The following is a 15,573-nucleotide window of genomic DNA, read 5'->3' as shown; positions in this document are numbered from 1 at the left end:
GCTATAACAATAATATTTTGTAAAACGTTTCTACACTGTCGCAGTATACAGGCGGAACACTATATATGGACCTATCATATTATAAAATGTTAAATGTTATGTTTTATTTAACGACGCTCGCTACTGCAGAGGTATCAGCGTCGCCGGATGTGCCGGAATTTTGTCCCGCTGGAGTTCTTTTCCATGCCAGTAAATCTACTGATATGAGCCTGTCGCAATTAAGCACACTTAAATGCCATCGACCTGGCATGGAATCGAACCCGCAACCTTGGGCATAGAAGGCCAGCGCTATACTAACTCGCCAACCAGGTCGACATCATATTATATATGTGGTAAATCAAATATTGAATAATTATTAATTAGCAATAATAGGCTAACTGTATATCGAAGTTTTTCATACTATTTTATTTATAACTTTATATTCCTGTTTTGGTAAGTTCCATTGACTGTTCCATTAAACGTTTGTCATAAACGCAGAATATAAAGCCTTATTTTTAACGTGTGAGCAAAACATATGTGTATCTTATCTGTCGCCTTCCAGACAAGATAAGACATGTCGGTGAGATGACCTTGTACTGTGCTTCTATTTATTACGAGCGTAACGTGACCGATCGTATCTCACTCGAGGGTGCGACACTCGACCGAGTTCAAGCGAGCGATTTAACTCCAATGCAGCACTCTGCTATTTAACGACGCTCGCAACTGCAGAAATTATATCAGCGTCGCCGATATGCTGGAATTTTATCCCGCAGGAGTTTTTACATGCCAGTAAATCTACTGACATGAGCCTGTCGCATTTAAGCACACTTAAATGACATCGACCTGGCCCGGGATCGAACCCGCAACCTTGGGCGTAGAAGGCCAGCGCTATATCAACTCGCCAACCAGGTCGACTCCTAAATTAAATGAAGCATCGTCACTTAAAATAACATTTAAAGTAAATCTAATTTGTATCTTAACCCTAAGTTCGAAATAGACCAACGAGTATGATAGGTTCATACCTGCACAAGTACCTTTCGGCACTACAGTTTTCGCTCGAGAGCCAAGTAATTCATAGCATGATCCGATAGGTAGCGCACATGCATGATGAGTGAAATTGTCACGAGCGATACATCCTCGAACGGTATAAGTCGAGCGTTAGACATTCGTTCTTGGTACAGTGATGAAATGTGTAGTAACATCATAGATGTTTATCATTTGAAAACTTTGCAGTGTTTAACTAACTTCTCCATAGCACAACTGCAAAACTTGCTTTAAAATGTAATATAAATGTTGTAGGTAAATGTTTTTTTTTTTTTTTTTTCACACAGGAGTGATTTTTTTTGCCACATCTGATAGATGTTATTGGATGTAAATGTAATTATTATAAACGGAGAAAACAATCACGATAATGCAAGAACCATATCAAATTTTCTAGTAAAATAATAATAATAATAATAATAATAATAATAATAATAATAATAATAATAATACTCTCTAATAATTAGTGTATCAATCTTTGCGTCTGTAACAGTTGTGCAGGATGATTATTCGTTTTATTATACAGGGACAACATTTTATTTTTACTCCAATTTTTATTGTACCTGAGTTTTTGAATGTACTTCACTTCCACCCCTTCTACTAATGAAGTTCAACCGTCCTCCACACAGAAACAAGACCGCATATACAGTCATAGTAGAATTACGGTCATAGTAAACAGTACGTTAAAAAATATGTTTGCATTTTCCAGTGACGAAAGAGCTTTCAATATTGAATCATTTTCGCACAGGTTCTGTCTTCCATTTGCCTACGTCGTATTCCGGTTTCCCCACCAGCTTTAATTCGCCAGCTAGTGGTTGGGCTGTCTTAGCTCTTTTGTAAGAACAATAATTTCTGTTGGAATTGGACGTCTACGTAATATTATACAACTGTTTAAAATAACTTAAATAAAAGGGCCTCGTTAAGTAACTTACTCTCACGTGATTTCCTCCCTTTTTACGACCCTACGACATAACCAGTTGGATGGACAGTAGATAGTATGTCTAAATAATTTTTGTCTTTTCTGATCGGGCAGAAGTGAATATTGAACTTACAGTAAGTAAGGTACTTTTTATAGAGTAGGTACAGAATTATTTCAACATGATTTACTAGTACGAAGGACGAAACTGGTAATTCGGATTAGGTACAATAGTCTATAGTGCGATAATATGCACATTAGAACTGAAGTCTGTATCGAAATGAACGGCCACCATTTTCAAAAATGTGTTTAAATATCCATATTATGTTTATTTTTCAATTTAACTTCTTTCTCTATATTGTACGCTAATGTGCTGTAGAGAATATAATATACACTGCATAATGAATACGTCCGCATGGACAGCTCAGTTCGTTAGTAAAAACACTCATTGTCAATACTGTACGGTATTTTGATTGAACAAAAACCTAATGAAAATGATGAAACTCAAAAGCGCGATATTTCCTAGTTTTCTTCCCTCCTATACCTAGTAAAGTGATTTGTTTGTATATTACGCCAGTACCATCGAACTCCAATCGTGTAAGAGGGTAGCAAACGGCGTTGATCCAGAGGTGTAGTCACATCAACATTAAAAACGTTAGTAAAAATAAAATGATGTCCTTGTATATTCTGTGACGTTATTTCTGTACTAATATTGTTATTAATCTACTGCTATAACAATAATATTTTGTAAAACGTTTCTACAATGTCGCAGTATACAGGCGGAACACTATATATGGACCTATCATATTATAAAATGTTAAATGTTATGTTTTATTTAACGACGCTCGCTACTGCAGAGGTATCAGCGTCGCCGGATGTGCCGGAATTTTGTCCCGCTGGAGTTCTTTTCCATGCCAGTAAATCTACTGATATGAGCCTGTCGCAATTAAGCACACTTAAATGCCATCGACCTGGCATGGAATCGAACCCGCAACCTTGGGCATAGAAGGCCAGCGCTATACTAACTCGCCAACCAGGTCGACATCATATTATATATGTGGTAAATCAAATATTGAATAATTATTAATTAGCAATAATAGGCTAACTGTATATCGAAGTTTTTCATACTATTTTATTTATAACTTTATATTCCTGTTTTGGTAAGTTCCATTGACTGTTCCATTAAACGTTTGTCATAAACGCAGAATATAAAGCCTTATTTTTAACGTGTGAGCAAAACATATGTGTATCTTATCTGTCGCCTTCCAGACAAGATAAGACATGTCGGTGAGATGACCTTGTACTGTGCTTCTATTTATTACGAGCGTAACGTGACCGATCGTATCTCACTCGAGGGTGCGACACTCGACCGAGTTCAAGCGAGCGATTTAACTCCAATGCAGCACTCTGCTATTTAACGACGCTCGCAACTGCAGAAATTATATCAGCGTCGCCGATATGCTGGAATTTTATCCCGCAGGAGTTTTTACATGCCAGTAAATCTACTGACATGAGCCTGTCGCATTTAAGCACACTTAAATGACATCGACCTGGCCCGGGATCGAACCCGCAACCTTGGGCGTAGAAGGCCAGCGCTATATCAACTCGCCAACCAGGTCGACTCCTAAATTAAATGAAGCATCGTCACTTAAAATAACATTTAAAGTAAATCTAATTTGTATCTTAACCCTAAGTTCGAAATAGACCAACGAGTATGATAGGTTCATACCTGCACAAGTACCTTTCGGCACTACAGTTTTCGCTCGAGAGCCAAGTAATTCATAGCATGATCCGATAGGTAGCGCACATGCATGATGAGTGAAATTGTCACGAGCGATACATCCTCGAACGGTATAAGTCGAGCGTTAGACATTCGTTCTTGGTACAGTGATGAAATGTGTAGTAACATCATAGATGTTTATCATTTGAAAACTTTGCAGTGTTTAACTAACTTCTCCATAGCACAACTGCAAAACTTGCTTTAAAATGTAATATAAATGTTGTAGGTAAATGTTTTTTTTTTTTTTTTTCACACAGGAGTGATTTTTTTTGCCACATCTGATAGATGTTATTGGATGTAAATGTAATTATTATAAACGGAGAAAACAATCACGATAATGCAAGAACCATATCAAATTTTCTAGTAAAATAATAATAATAATAATAATAATAATAATAATAATAATAATAATAATAATAATAATAATAATAATAATACTCTCTAATAATTAGTGTATCAATCTTTGCGTCTGTAACAGTTGTGCAGGATGATTATTCGTTTTATTATACAGGGACAACATTTTATTTTTACTCCAATTTTTATTGTACCTGAGTTTTTGAATGTACTTCACTTCCACCCCTTCTACTAATGAAGTTCAACCGTCCTCCACACAGAAACAAGACCGCATATACAGTCATAGTAGAATTACGGTCATAGTAAACAGTACGTTAAAAAATATGTTTGCATTTTCCAGTGACGAAAGAGCTTTCAATATTGAATCATTTTCGCACAGGTTCTGTCTTCCATTTGCCTACGTCGTATTCCGGTTTCCCCACCAGCTTTAATTCGCCAGCTAGTGGTTGGGCTGTCTTAGCTCTTTTGTAAGAACAATAATTTCTGTTGGAATTGGACGTCTACGTAATATTATACAACTGTTTAAAATAACTTAAATAAAAGGGCCTCGTTAAGTAACTTACTCTCACGTGATTTCCTCCCTTTTTACGACCCTACGACATAACCAGTTGGATGGACAGTAGATAGTATGTCTAAATAATTTTTGTCTTTTCTGATCGGGCAGAAGTGAATATTGAACTTACAGTAAGTAAGGTACTTTTTATAGAGTAGGTACAGAATTATTTCAACATGATTTACTAGTACGAAGGACGAAACTGGTAATTCGGATTAGGTACAATAGTCTATAGTGCGATAATATGCACATTAGAACTGAAGTCTGTATCGAAATGAACGGCCACCATTTTCAAAAATGTGTTTAAATATCCATATTATGTTTATTTTTCAATTTAACTTCTTTCTCTATATTGTACGCTAATGTGCTGTAGAGAATATAATATACACTGCATAATGAATACGTCCGCATGGACAGCTCAGTTCGTTAGTAAAAACACTCATTGTCAATACTGTACGGTATTTTGATTGAACAAAAACCTAATGAAAATGATGAAACTCAAAAGCGCGATATTTCCTAGTTTTCTTCCCTCCTATACCTAGTAAAGTGATTTGTTTGTATATTACGCCAGTACCATCGAACTCCAATCGTGTAAGAGGGTAGCAAACGGCGTTGATCCAGAGGTGTAGTCACATCAACATTAAAAACGTTAGTAAAAATAAAATGATGTCCTTGTATATTCTGTGACGTTATTTCTGTACTAATATTGTTATTAATCTACTGCTATAACAATAATATTTTGTAAAACGTTTCTACAATGTCGCAGTATACAGGCGGAACACTATATATGGACCTATCATATTATAAAATGTTAAATGTTATGTTTTATTTAACGACGCTCGCTACTGCAGAGGTATCAGCGTCGCCGGATGTGCCGGAATTTTGTCCCGCTGGAGTTCTTTTCCATGCCAGTAAATCTACTGATATGAGCCTGTCGCAATTAAGCACACTTAAATGCCATCGACCTGGCATGGAATCGAACCCGCAACCTTGGGCATAGAAGGCCAGCGCTATACTAACTCGCCAACCAGGTCGACATCATATTATATATGTGGTAAATCAAATATTGAATAATTATTAATTAGCAATAATAGGCTAACTGTATATCGAAGTTTTTCATACTATTTTATTTATAACTTTATATTCCTGTTTTGGTAAGTTCCATTGACTGTTCCATTAAACGTTTGTCATAAACGCAGAATATAAAGCCTTATTTTTAACGTGTGAGCAAAACATATGTGTATCTTATCTGTCGCCTTCCAGACAAGATAAGACATGTCGGTGAGATGACCTTGTACTGTGCTTCTATTTATTACGAGCGTAACGTGACCGATCGTATCTCACTCGAGGGTGCGACACTCGACCGAGTTCAAGCGAGCGATTTAACTCCAATGCAGCACTCTGCTATTTAACGACGCTCGCAACTGCAGAAATTATATCAGCGTCGCCGATATGCTGGAATTTTATCCCGCAGGAGTTTTTACATGCCAGTAAATCTACTGACATGAGCCTGTCGCATTTAAGCACACTTAAATGACATCGACCTGGCCCGGGATCGAACCCGCAACCTTGGGCGTAGAAGGCCAGCGCTATATCAACTCGCCAACCAGGTCGACTCCTAAATTAAATGAAGCATCGTCACTTAAAATAACATTTAAAGTAAATCTAATTTGTATCTTAACCCTAAGTTCGAAATAGACCAACGAGTATGATAGGTTCATACCTGCACAAGTACCTTTCGGCACTACACTTATCACTCACTGCACTGATTCTATCCTGATTTCACTAACACTTCAAAACCATTTCACTGTTCAAATACTTTGCACAGCTACTATGAACTATGGAACTTCACTGACACAACCACACTTCACTTACACAATAGACTTCACTGACACAACACACTTCCTCACTGATACCACACTTCAATAACAAAACATCAATTACACCATTTAAATAATGTGTATAATATACTACTGTCTATTAGTAAAGTCCTTAAGCCTATTTTTAAATAAGTACATTTTTCGTTATTGGTAAAGCCTTTAGTAAGTCTGTAGGTAAACCATTCCAGTCCCTGATAGTACGACAGTCCGTCCTCTGTCTTCTTTCCCTCAATTTATATGAGTAATTGTTCCTTGGAGAGTAACTTGACGGTTGAAACATATTTCTTATTTCTCTCCAGGCAGGCTCACCTCTGTATGTTTTGAACATTGCACATAATAGAATTCGCGTTCTCCGGTCCGTGAGTGTGTCCCATTTTAATGGTGAATTATTACAACACTTGAGAGCCCGTTTTTTAATCTTTTCCAGTGTCTTAATATGTTCTAATCTGCAATACAGATTAGAACATATTAAGACACTGGAAAAGATTAAAAAACGGGCTCTCAAGTGTTGTAATAATTCACCATTAAAATGGGACACACTCACGGACCGGAGAACGCGAATTCTATTATGTGCAATGTTCAAAACATACAGAGGTGAGCCTGCCTGGAGAGAAATAAGAAATATGTTTCAACCGTCAAGTTACTCTCCAAGGAACAATTACTCATATAAATTGAGGGAAAGAAGACAGAGGACGGACTGTCGTACTATCAGGGACTGGAATGGTTTACCTACAGACTTACTAAAGGCTTTACCAATAACGAAAAATGTACTTATTTAAAAATAGGCTTAAGGACTTTACTAATAGACAGTAGTATATTATACACATTATTTAAATGGTGTAATTGATGTTTTGTTATTGAAGTGTGGTATCAGTGAGGAAGTGTGTTGTGTCAGTGAAGTCTATTGTGTAAGTGAAGTGTGGTTGTGTCAGTGAAGTTCCATAGTTCATAGTAGCTGTGCAAAGTATTTGAACAGTGAAATGGTTTTGAAGTGTTAGTGAAATCAGGATAGAATCAGTGCAGTGAGTGACAAGCAAGGGAAGAGAGAGAGAGAGAAATAAATCGTCCTGCCTTAATTAAGGATGACCACGAGGATCCGGAAATTAATAGTAAATAAAATATATTTAATTAAATATGAATATAGTTATAAAACAAAATGTAATATTTAAGCACCGTTGATTATCAATTATAAAATAAAATCTTAGAAGATGACCTTAAAATTACACTTATAAATAAAAGATTTTATTAAAAGAAGTTCATGAAGAGGTCCACTGTATTTCTGAAGACGACTCTCACAGAAGAACAGATATAATAGCAATAAAAGCCACCGGCGTGGCTCAGTCGGTTAAGGCGGTCTGAAGTTGCGTTCGGGCGTAGGTTCGATCCCTGCTTGGGGTGATTACCTGGTTGGGTTTTTCCCAACTATAATGTGAATGGAAGGTAATCTATGACGAATCCTCGGCCTCATCTCGCCAAATATCATCTCACTATCACCAATCTCATCGATGCTAAATAATCTAGTAGGCCTAGTTGATACAGCATCGTTAAATAACTAAGTAAAATAAAAAAATAGCAATAAACAGGCAACAACAAAAGGCTATTATCATAGATCCAACTATACGCATGGAGAGAGATCTAAGCCAAGCTCATCAGGTTGATCATGAAAAGAGGGCCATTTATGAACCTTGTATTCCCTATCTTAGTGCTAAGTATAACATCCCTCTCTTCAAATGGTCAGTGACAGGTTTATTTTTTTGGTGCTCGGAGTTCTTTACCAAAATTTACATATATTTTTTCTAAAAAATTATCAATACCATCTTTTGAAATTCAAAAAAATCATCTCGAAAATTCTTAAAGATTCTCTGCAGATTATACAATTTCAGAAAGTCTTAATTAAGGATATGCTACCCAGCTTCACTTCTTGTAATGAATTTGATTGCAGTAGTTACACCCTCCTCTGGCCGGTCGAAATAACTCCGTCCGTACTGCATGTATAACAAATATCCTGGGGAGAAATATTGATTGTCGAATGAGTCAGCAATTATAAAAAATGCATCAGATGGAATATTTTGTTTAATGCGTATCGTCAAGTTTTTATTTGGGTGTAGATTCCATATTGCGAACAGAGGCGTATAGATGCGAAAAATACAAGCTACAACAGGTTGGCGTAGAGTTAAGATTGGTTTACAATAAACCGGGAACAGAAACGACAACGAGAACGAGAACGGAAATAATGTTAAAATAAATGTATTTAGATGTGAGCATTCAGAATTAATGAGAAGCTTGCCGGAGCCCGGGAACGGGAACATGGAAGTTAATTGTGAATGTTCACATTTAAATACATTTATTTGAACAATATTTCCGTTCTCGTTTCCGTTCCCGGTTTATTGTGGACCAGTCTTTAGTCGAAAACGTATGCGGAGTAATATTTAAAATCTGATATTACATTGGATGGACGACAGCTTTTTACAGTACAGCGATCTTAAAAAAAGTCACAGTAAATTACCCCTTTAACACTACAAAACATATTCATCATTTATCTCTTTCCATTTAGATGGTTAAGATTTAAAATTTCGTAACAGAAACAACGGAATGGATGTCTCCACTTGATGTTGTACCAAATGGATTCTGTCTCGAAATGATGATTATGTCCACAATTCATCACACGTCATACTTCTGCACGTGAACTTATTTTCTTCAGCCAAACAGCTATTCTTCAGACCACTGAATTTCTTCTGCCTCGTTTCTTTGTTCTAATCTGTAAGCTCCTTCGAAAATCACCTTCAACAAGTTTTATGATAGGTAAGGGGATTATGGACAATTGAATGAATAATTTCCATATTTAGGGTAAAGGTTAGTAATATTGTGATACGAGTAATATTTTGATAGATCTTTTTCAGAATTTATTGCAATTTTACTGAGAGAGAGAAGGATCGGTTTTATGCAGAAACTTGTCCACGAACATTCCCTTAATACGGTGACGCAAAAATCCGATCTTCCTCTCGTTGTAATAAATTCTCAAGAAAAACCATCACAATATTACTCATATCATAATATTACCAATCTTTACGCTGTACGTAATTTTAAATCCATGTCTGTAATAGTTACCTTCCTATTTTCCAAAAAATCTTCTCATCAATATTCTTTTCAAAAGTTGATGTCAAATTTCGACTAGTGTCCCTGGAAATTATTGATTCTCTATTCTATCACACCAACCTATTTACAGAAATGGGCATGGTTCATACAATTGATTTCACATTATTTGAACATTTTAGCAGTTTTTTACATTTGATTACAAGAACCATTATCATTGCTCGTTGTTTAATCTGTGTTTATATTTCAAGTGGGCACATTATATTTACAATTAATTTGGGATATTTTATTTATTATTATTATTATTATTATTATTATTATTATTATTATTATTATTATTATTATTACGATACTCCGGTAAGTTCTAGAAAGCCTGTTTCGCCTACTAAAAAAGTAATTTCACCTTCAAGGGAGCTCAACCTGCCGAGCCTGCCTTCAGTTGATTCACTCTCCGTTCAGGTTGAGACTGTTCGATTAAATAGTGTGAACATTCTTGATACAGTGAGTGACATTTTGGAATACGTAAAGAGTCTCCAAAAGGAGATGATAGAACTGAAGAATGAAAATGCGGCTCTGAAAATTCAGATGGCCGAAATTTTGGTGAAGACAACTTCTAACGTACTCACTAATAAGGGAAATGTCCCTTCTGAATCAATTGAATACGAACCCAAAATGGGTCAGCTGTCTAGTCAATCTGGCATTAAGAAATCATGTAGTAAAGTGTTATCCGAGAATGTAAACACTGCGAATTCCGCTGGGTCAGCGTCTCGTACGATGTTGCCACACAATAGTATGGCGACTCAGCAAGATATTAATTGTAACGGTATTCAGGCCAATGTTTCATCTGGTAATAAGAATTCTGATTATTTCCAAATTGTAACACGTAAGAGAAATAAAAATCGCGAACACAGAGTTGGAACTTTGGTCAACAGTAAATTAGACATGGCTCCCGAGAGAATAAAAACTAAATCTTTATTCGTTTCAAGATTTAGTTCTAATGTTAATAAGTCCAACATTGAGGATTCACTAAAAAGTCAACTGAATGTAAGGTCACTTGTAGTTACAAAATTAAAAACTAAATATCAGACGTATTCCTCTTTCCATATATCTGTTGACGAGAGGGATTTTGACTTAATAAACAACACCGATGTCTGGCCAGCCGGGCGTCTCATTGCACCCTTCTTTGGAAAATTTAAACTTGAGCAGCATTTTGCTCTGCAACTACTAGTGTTCCAGTTGAATCTAGGGTGAATGCCTCTTAGTTTGACTTAACCATCTTACAATGTGCAATTCAAGTAATCATCTTGAAATATTTTATCAAAATGTCAGGGGTTTGAATACCAAGACTAACGAATTTTTCGACAATATAGTGAGTAATAATGATGACATTATCTGTCTCACTGAAACATGGTTATCTGATTCAGTTCTAAATACAAATTTATTTCCAAACAATTATACTGTGTTTCGTACAGACAGAATGTTTGTAGATACTAATAAAACAAGGGGTGGTGGAGTCCTAATAGCGATTAATAACCATTTGCCTTTTACATATCGCCGATATGATTTAGAAATTATTAATGAATGTGATTGGGTTGAAATTAAAATGGCTGATGGTTATAACCTATTAATCGGAAATCATTACTTCTCACCTGATACAGATCATAATCGTTTAAAATCTTGTCTCAGTTTCATTGAGAAAAACCTTGACACCCATGATTTTAGAATCGTCTTCCTTGGGGACTTTAACGCTCCTGGTATGGACTGGTCTACTGGATTTAATCTTAATGACATTCATTATTACTCTAAAATTAAATCAATGGATTTATATTCCTCGTCTTGCCTTCTTGGTTTAATTCAAATCAACTTAACTGTTTCTAGCAAAAATTTACTTGATTTGGTTTTCACTAATATCTATAATAATTCAGTTAAACTCGCTGACCACTTTCTACTTCCTGAGGATAATTATCACCCATCTATATCAATCGATCTTGAACTAAATTTATCGTTACCTGCATATTATCATAATAATTCCAATAATAGTTCCTACTTAAATTATTCTCAAGGTGATTACCTGAATCTCTATTCTATTCTGAAAAATTATGATTGGAACAGTATTTATCAGATCACTGATGTAAATGCTGCCACTAATTCATTGTCACAAGTTATAAATAATGCTATATCTCTGTCTGTCCCAGTCACTTTTGTTAGAAAAAAGTCACACTATCCTAAATGGTTTTCAAACAATTTACGTCAACTCATAAAGCAAAAAAATAAAGCGCATCGGAAATTTAAAAAATACAAAACCGATCATCATTATCAAATTTTTTCTAATCTTAGAAAACAACTCAAAGCTATGATTAAATTGGACAAATTTAAATGGTTGCAATCGATTGATGATAATTTAAAGAATGAACCAAATAAATTTTGGAAATACGTTGCGTCTTTTCGTATAACTAATAATTATCCAACAGAATTATTAATAAATGGGGTTCACATCATGGATCAAATTGAAATTGTTAATGCATTTGCTAGTTAATTTAAATCTGTTCAACAAAATTATAACTCTAATTTCATTACTTACGTTTCTAATATTACTGACTGTTTGCCCGTACCTAAAATAACAATCGCTGATGTAACTAAAGCCATTAAAAAGATGAAGCCTAATAAATCTAAAGGTACTGATAACATTCCTAATTTTATAATTAAGGGATGCTCTGATATTCTCATAACTGTTTTAACTTATTTATTCAATCTTAGTTTAAAAATAGGAATTTATCCTTCACTATGGAAAGAAGCATCTATTATTCCTGTTTTTAAAAATGGTAATAAAAAAATGTTACTAATTATAGACCTATTTCTATCCTGAACAATTTTTCTAAAATTTTTGAAAAAATTATACACAAACACATTTCAAAAATAAGATCAATTCAGCCCAACATGGTTTTACTAAAGGGAAATCTACAACTACTAATTTAGTTTCCTATCTGAATCTCATTATGCCTGTTGTCGAAACTCAAGGTCAAATTGACTCAATTTATTTTGATTTTAGCAAAGCATTTGATGTTGTTCCTCACAAAAATTTATTAAACAAATTAAGTAATTTTGGTCTCTCCACGTGAATGGTTTGAAAGCTATTTAACAGATAGACAATCTTGTGTTGGACTAGGTAATTCTCTTTCGGATCCATTTAATTGTTTATGTGGAGTCCCTCAAGGGTCTACTTTGGGGCCTCTCTTATTTTTATTATTTATAAATGACATAAGTAAAAGAATAAGTTCTAGCTTTCTTTTATTTGTGGATGATCTCAAAATCTTTCTCAAAATTAGTAGTTTGGCTGATTGTCAAATTCTTCAAAAGGATATAAATTCAATTGCACTTTGGACTGTTGAAAACGGAATGAAAATTAATCCTTCCAAAACTTTTGCTATTCCTTTCTCACGTAAAAAACCTCCCAAAAATTTAATTATACTCTTAATAATGCCATAATTACTAGGAAAGATACTATTAGAGATCTTGGTGTATTACTTGATTCTAAACTATATTTCCATGATCATGTGCAATATATTTATACCCATTCATTAAGAATGCTTGGTTTAATTAGATCTATAACTTATTCTTTTTCTACTCCTATGTGTTTATTAATTTTATACTATACATTGGTCAGATCCAAGCTTGAATAGGCCTATGCATCTGTAGTATGGAACTCTATTACTTCCACTGACTCAGCTAAGCTAGAGAATATTCAAAGAAAATTTATTTCCCCTGTGTTCTTATAGATTTTTACCTAATTCTGATGATTATAAATATGAGATTAACTGCAAATATTTTAATTGCTGTAGTTTATTTGTCAGACGTCAAGATCTTGATTACTTATTTTTTTGTAAAGTTCTTAAGGGTGATATTGATTGTGAATCTTTCCTAAGCAATATCAGTCTTCGTATTCCTGCTAAGGGTTTAAGATATCATAAAATTTTTTACAATAGAAATTCTAAATCTCTCTCTCCGGTCTGCAGATGTATAAAATATGCTAATTTGCATGGATCAAACTTGGATCCATTTAATGTGTAGTATATATTTTGAAGTTTTATATCAGTTTTCATTTATATCTTTTGTTTAAATATTCTCGCTAACTTTCATATCATTTCGTTATTTATTAATTTACTTGATTCCATCCTTTCATTTTCAAATACAATTACATTTAATCTCATTATGCTATGTAGTTTAGTCATCCATTTTATCCCGTCCATTCATTGTCATTATTGTCGTTGTATTATAATCTTGTATTGTATATCTTTGTAATACTATTTTATATGATTCCATTCTTCATTTATGATTCCATTATTTCATTTGTAATTATAATTTTAATTAATTGCCATTAATTTAATTATTTCTTTGTACTTTTATTGTAAATTATTGCTAATGTTTTTGTTATACTGTTTGTGCTGAACTGTAATTGGCCTCTGGCTGTTGTACAGCACATTAAATAAAAGTAAATAAATAAAAAAATATATAAATAAATAAAATTATTATTATTATTATTATTATTATTATTATTATTATTATTATTATGGTAGATGCAACAACGCCTGAGATTTACCAACGTATGTTCACAAAATTCAGTGCGGTTCTGCCGCCTATCAACACTACAATCTGACAAACAGATCGCCAGATCTCGCGGATTATGTAAATCTCGTCTCACGGCACTGCAGTGTGGCAAAGTCATCTTTCTCGTAACTTGTGAATTATTTATTTAAGGAAAGGAAGACAATCTTAACTTGATTTCTGAGTAGTTGCTCAAAATGTTCTCCATTACGTTATAGGTATAAGATCTGGTAACACAACGCACCACAGCAATCTCTTAGCTCGGTAAGAATGCCTATCGACAACTTAGGTCTGCTTTAATGCCTATCTAGGACACAATGCGTGGGTTTTGTTTAATCAGTTATTGCACTGCGCTGACAACACAATTGAAGACCTGATTAACAAAAGTACCAAGTCCATTGAAGTAAATAGCTCAGGAGAGGAAGAAAACTACATAGGCTTGCCATAAATAGCATTGAAATATATATTTGTGTAATTAAAAAAACACAGGCTTAGAGTCGAACTTAGGATATTCTATTCTATAGGATGATAGCCTATGCAAAACACAACATATATGTTATGTAAAAAATTAAATTCGGTAAATTTTGGTATTTGTCAATTGAGGTACTCAGTTTTGCTAGCACTTTACATTGCCAACCCCAATCAGTCGGCTGTCTGAACTGTGTTGAGAAATACGTATTTTTAAACCTACTTAATGTTAGATACAACATCGCATTTTTCTCGTTGTAACGTACCTACTGATAATGTCATGCGAGTTGTGTTAGCGCAAGTTTCATACATCAGAGGGACAGGACATGTTAAGCAATTGGTCTGAAATTAAAGAAAGATGTCTCCTTTTCCTTAACTAATTAAATCACTAGTTACACGAAAAATCAGACTGTAGTGCCATGAAACGAGAGCACATTATCCTCGGCAACTGGCGATCTCTTCGTAAGGCTTAGTTTTGACTTGCCCTGTATTATTCATAGCTAACCATATTATTAATTCTAGAGCCATTTAACTCTTGAGTTATTGAATAATATTCCACGTAAAAGTTTTGCTTATTCAACCTGCAAACAATAATTTTCTCTATATAGGGTGTGTAAGGGGCATAAGTACCGTTCTTCTCACATTCGTCGGGGACGGTCTACAGGATCAGAAATGTCCATACAACATACAACATACAACTTTATAGTTTTCCCAGAAAAAAAAATATTTATTTTCTTATTTTATTTGCATTATACTGCTTGTATCGTTAGTAAAATTACGAAAACAATTACATCAGTAGGTATATCTATGAAAGAGTTAATATTAGTTTAAATAAATATTTCCATGAAATTAAATAAAAATGCATGCTTAAATTTGTTAATCTTCTGACATGAGAGAGAGACGTGGC

The sequence above is a fragment of the Periplaneta americana genome, chromosome 12 (assembly GCF_040183065.1).
Source record: "Periplaneta americana isolate PAMFEO1 chromosome 12, P.americana_PAMFEO1_priV1, whole genome shotgun sequence".
In the NCBI taxonomy this organism is placed as follows: domain Eukaryota; kingdom Metazoa; phylum Arthropoda; class Insecta; order Blattodea; family Blattidae; genus Periplaneta; species Periplaneta americana.
Note: the sequence above shows the minus strand (reverse complement) of the source record.